The sequence below is a fragment of the Schistocerca cancellata genome, chromosome 1 (genome assembly GCF_023864275.1).
Source record: "Schistocerca cancellata isolate TAMUIC-IGC-003103 chromosome 1, iqSchCanc2.1, whole genome shotgun sequence".
In the NCBI taxonomy this organism is placed as follows: domain Eukaryota; kingdom Metazoa; phylum Arthropoda; class Insecta; order Orthoptera; family Acrididae; genus Schistocerca; species Schistocerca cancellata.
Genome location: NC_064626.1, coordinates 1,181,080,177 through 1,181,086,176, shown reverse-complemented (window position 1 = coordinate 1,181,086,176; position 6,000 = coordinate 1,181,080,177).

Sequence of the window (6,000 nt, the reverse complement as noted above, 5' to 3'; positions counted from 1 at the left end):
TACTGGTTTGAAAATTTGAGACATTCATGTGCCATGCTATTACTTTAAGAAGTATAATAGCAACAAACTCTCAACTATGGCAACACCACAATATGTTGCTGTTATGGTCTTCAGTACAAAAGCTGGTTTATTGCATTTCTGTTCAAAATGAACAATAAAGCAGCTATCTTTGTATTTGATGTTAAGGATAAAAAAGAAAAGAAAAAAGTTAATTTTAATGTGTATATTAACACAACTTTCAACTTCCACCTTTGCGTTTATCAACTTTTCAACAAACTTGGAAACGTTGTTCCACTATTCTGAAATAAACAATGAAAATTTTAGAAAAGTCAAACACACAATCAGAATTGTGCTAACAAATCTGTGTAAATGTTAAATTATCTCGTTTGTGTAATCAGTGTTTTGGTATGATTTTAAAAAAATGCATTTCCTCAAAAATTTACTTTTTTGCATTTATCAAGTTTTGGAAAAATGCTGCTCAATTCCTTGATGCCTCAGGATGTGTTCTATTAACCACTGAAAATTTATTGAATTTCAATATTCCCCTCTCAATTTTTTTAATGCACTCTCTCTACATTTATGAGTACATCAACCGTAAAAATGAAGAATAAATTGTTAAATTACGGTGATTTTTCTTCACATGGTGACACTGCATTATCATATGCCACAGCCAACAGTTTCTGAGATACTTGTGAGAACAGGAACTCAGAAACTCTGACTCTTAAATGTATCAGCAAACTATATGGAAAACTGCATCTAAACAGAGCAACAGTTAAATCAATAGCATTACAATGAGAGGGGGAAAGTTGATAAGTAGAAAAGTATTCTTTCAATACAATGAAAAGAATAGTCGCTACTCACCATATAGCAGAGAGGCTGAGCCACAGATAGACACAGCAAAAAGACTGTCGGAAAGTGAGCTTCCAGCCAGCAATGCCTTTATTTAAAATAGACAACATATGCACACAAACACAGCTCACGCACACATGATCAGGCTCTGGCAGCTGAAGCTAGTCTTTTTACTGTGCCTATCTGCGGCTCAGCATCTCCACTATATGGTGAGCAGCAACTATCCTTTTCATAATATTGTTACATTCCATCCCAGATTTTCCATTGTTTACAAGTATTCTTTCATTTCAATGTTTATAACTAGCTGCCAACCCCACTTTGCCTGGTTATTCATTTTGCCAATCTCTTTTCTAATAGAGAACAAAAAAAGAACTGTGTTTGTAGTGTAACATCCCAGGCAGTTTGTATACGCTGAGCATAGCTGCTTCACGTGTCTACAATGCAATTTTGTAAAAATCTCTATGGCAGTGCCTATTCATAGCTCTATAGATGGCAACTGTTTTTACCTACAGCCGTTTGCAATTTGCTGTTGACAGCTGTCAAAAAAACTGCCAAGCATCAGGGATTTCCTCAAGTTGACTCAACTGTAGGAAAGTCTTGGTAGTAAAGAATAAATGTATTAAAACTTCATTCTGATACAGAACTTTTTCGTGCATCTCAGTGTTTATGATGTCATATCTCTTGAACTGTATATCGTACAATGATATATTTGTGTAGGTATTTTCTGTGACATAAGTGGACACTATCTGCAAAATATGTTGTGAATGGAGTTATCAGCAAAGAAATAATAAATTTAAATGTCGTGTATGATGTGGCAGTTTTTCAAACATCTCACTGTTATGATGTCACAGGACATGAACTTTTTTGATAGGTAGCTGGTTCTTACCTCAACAGTAATTGTTGCCCAACACTAATGAATATGTGTACCAAGTTTTGGTGAATCCGGTCCACTGATTTAAAAGACGTGGAACCCCCCCCCCCCCCCCACACACACACACACATTCTTTTATAATATGTATGGATTTGTGTGTTAAGTATGAACTCAGACGTCAGAATGTATTAAAGGACAAAGCAGCCTGAAAATTAAATAAAACGTAGCAAGTTGTGGCTGTACAGCTACTTGGCTGCTACAGCTATCTGAATATGTGTAAGATATTTGTTTGGCTGTCTCATTTTATTGTTGTCAAAACATTCTGTTATGACTTCAGGAAACGATTTATCTGTGATGGATAAATATAATTTCAACATATGAAGTGGATAGATTTCTTCTCACCAGGAAGATAACAAGTTGAGTTGCAGACAGGTACTATGGAAAGAATGTTACATATAAGTTTTTGGTCAAAGCCTCCTTCAGAAAAGAAAAGCAGAGTCTGGCTGGAGTGGCTGGAGGTAGTGGTTATATGTGTGTGTAAGGTATGCTTGTTTGTGGGAATGTGTTTCTCTTTTTTGAAATCTTTTCTTTGTGCCTGTCTGCAACTCAACAAGTCATCTTCATGATAAATATACCCAGATCAGAACAACAGAGTGATTGACAACTAGCTGTCTACAGGGCTGCTATCATAGCAAATGATAATCAGAGAACATCCTTGGTGCACCGCCTATTCCATTCACCATTGTCAAGTTTCTCTGCTTTTGCAGGTAGCAGCTACTGTAGCCAGTTGCAAACAATGCTTGCAGCTGCTAATTTAAACAGCTGTGGTCGGTTTTGTTGTGTGCTTTGTTTCTCTGTGTGGTGAGTTTATTTTGCACTACAGAATGTCTGAAGCTCGTAGCGAAAGAGTGCAAAGAAGTGTGGTTGTTCAACAGAAAGTTCGGCAATCTTCCCATGTTTTGCATGATCGGACACTTGAGTTAGTTTGCTTGGTGTGGTAATATATCAACAAGGTGGGAGACAATGGAGCAATTCTACTGCCCCTAACGTAGGTAGATGAAAGAACTGCAGACGCTTTGAGGAAACAAAAATACTGTCCTCAAAATTTGTAAGGAAAAATACTGTGCAGGAGGGGAAGAGCCTGGTTCATCCAAACAGTGGACACCCAGTAAAAAGAGAACATTAGCAGGCGTAACAAATCTGAACTCTTTTCAACAAGATGCAGTTCATAGTCGCATATATGGATATTACGAGAGACGACATCCAACTATTAAAAAGCTATGCAATTCTCTTTGTGAAGCAGAGCTATTCAGGGGCAGCAAGATGTCTCTCTCCATGGTTGTCAGAGCACTCAGTTTTCGGTATTAAAAAATTAATGGACAGAAAGTTATAATGGAGAGAAGTGACATTGTAGCATGGCATTGTCGATTTTTAAGAAACATTGTTGAAGTGCCATTTGACGACATTGTGCAGCTTGATAAAACGTCGATAAACAGTTGTCACTCTATCAGGAAAGGCTGGACAGATGATAGCATATGTGGAAGTTCTGCTGCTCTAATGGGAAAGGGTGCAAGAATTACTGTCTTGCATGTTGGAACTGCATCTAGTTTAGTACTTAATGATCATCTTGTTTCCAAATTGAAGAAAACAGGCAACTACCAAGAGGAGATGAACAACAATAGTTTTCTGAAGTGGTTCAAGGGGCAACTATTGGAAAATTTAAATCAGCTGTCTCCCATTGTAATGAACTGTGCCCCATACCATTCAGTTACTAAAACAAAGCTCCAACAACAGCAACAAAGAATGCCAACATTGTTGAATGGTTGAAATGCCACAGTGTGAAAATCCAAGATGATTTATGTAAAGCTGAGCTAATGGAAATAGTGACGTATGTTGTGGGTGAGATAGCTAAAGAATATGGCCACAGGGTTCTTCGGCTTCCACCATACTACTGCCACTTCAACACCATCAAAATGATTTGGACACAGATTAAACGTTATGCATCAACAAATAACAAAAGTCTCACTGTGGCAGAAATTCAAAGACTATTGGAGGAGGCAGTGGCACAAATAACACCAGAGAAGTGGAGTAATGTTGTATGCCACACAGAAACGGTTGATAAAGAAGCATGAAAAAGTGGAGTGAGTGTAGAGAGTAATATTGAAAATATAATTATATCCTTAGGCAATTCCAGAGACTCCTCCATGGATTAGAGCTCAGATAATGACAGTGTTGAGGAAGAAAGTGATTCTGAACTAAGTGGCATTTACACTTTGCCTTAATTAGCAATTATTTTTGTGTTTGTGTTTCATATCTTTGGTGAATGGTGTGTACTGCATTTGCACAATAAATCTCACATCTCATTATTAAGAAATACTCCTCTGTACAAGTATGACACTCTACATGCTGGCTACAGTGATTGATAAGTATTCAAGTAGCTTCTTTTATTTCAATGTTGTTAGTTGTATGTGCATCGATTCAGATCCATTATTGACAAAATAATTTAACTGCATCGATAAAAAATCTACCACACACATAAAAGACGGTTGTAATTGGCAAGCTTTTGGAGCCAGTGGCTCCTTCTTCAGGCAGGAGATTTGAAAGGGAAGGAAGAAGGGGGGGGGGGTGAAGTAAAAGGACTGGAGAGGTCTAGAAAAAGGTACAGGTTTAAGGAAAGCCACCCAGAACTGCAGGTCAGGGGAGACTTACTGCACGGGATGAGAAGGAAAGACTGATTGCTGAGGACTGCCTCAGAGATTTGAAAACCTGAGAGCTTAAAGGTGGTAGACAGGATAATATGCAGACATCATGCACGAGTTAATAAGAGTGAAAAGCTAAGTGCATTGTACGTAACAGAGGTGAGACGGAGCATTGAAAAATAGACGGGTAAGACAATGAAAGATGTAGAAAACTGAAATGGAGTGAAGCAAAGAGTACAAATACGTTTGCCTTGGATGCCAAGGTTGTATGGGAGGGAATGTTTGACATGGAAGGGATGGCAGTTGTCAAAATGTAAGTACTGTTATTTGTTGGTAGGTTTAACATGGCCTTCAGTGAGGACAAGATCAGTATCAAGATAAGTGGCATGGGATTCAAAATACAACCTTGTGAAATTTAATTGTGAGAAGATATTCAGAGATTCCAGGAATTTTAGCAGGTCAGCCTCACCAAGAGTCCATATGGTAAAGATGTCATCAATGTATCTAAACCAAACCAGGAGCTGAATACTTATGGATCCCAGGAAAGTGCCCTCCAAGCGATCCATGAAAAGATTGACATAGGAAGGAGCCAACCTGGTTTCCACGGCCATACACTGATCTGTTTGTATGTCTGCCCCTCAAAGGTGAAGTAGTCGTTGGTAAGTATAAAACTGACTACGGTGAGTAGGAAAGATGTCGTAGGTTTTGAATAAGGTGGGAACTGACAAGGAAATGTTCAGCAGCAGACAAACCATGTATGTGGGGGATGTTGGTATAGACAGAGGTGGCATCAATGGTGACAAGCAAATACCGCACATTAAAAGGCGGCATTAGAAGGTCGTCCAGTGAGGAACCACACAGATGTTGGTGCTGCACTCACACTGTGCATGCATGCACTGGCAAACCAATAACATTGGCCTCTTCTATGCTCAGTTGTGCTTCACTGTCGATCATTTTGTTATTCTAATCCAGGTACGGCAATTTTTGTAATATTGTTGATATTCCAATCTGGACCTTCCGTAGTTTTATTTCAATATATGCTTGTTTAGCTTATTAATTAATTCATCATATGCAGAAAAAGTATTATATTTGAGTTTTATAATACCAGAGCGAGATAAGACAGAAGACAAGAAATTAATTAAAATATAGAAGTGAGTCAATTTACGAGTCTTCATAATGGTAGCTGAAAAATGGCTCTGAGCACTATGGGACTCAACTGCTGTGGTCATAAGTCCCCTAGAACTTAGAACTACTTAAACCTAACTAACCTAAGGACATCACACACATCCATGCCCGAGGCAGGATTCGAACCTGCGATCGTAGCGGTCGTGCGGTTCCAGACTGTAGCGCCTTTAACCGCTCGGCCGCTCCGGCCGGCAATGGTAGCTGATCAAATCCTTGTGTAGACAACAGATAGACAATTTTTCAGATAGTGATACAGGAATTTTTATGGCACTGCACATGTAGATTCACACGGTGTAATATTATCATGCTCGTGTTTGATAAAAAGAAATAAAATTACGAGTGTTCAGTGTTTTATTTATCACATTACGCTTTCTTTGCATAAATACTGCAATGTTA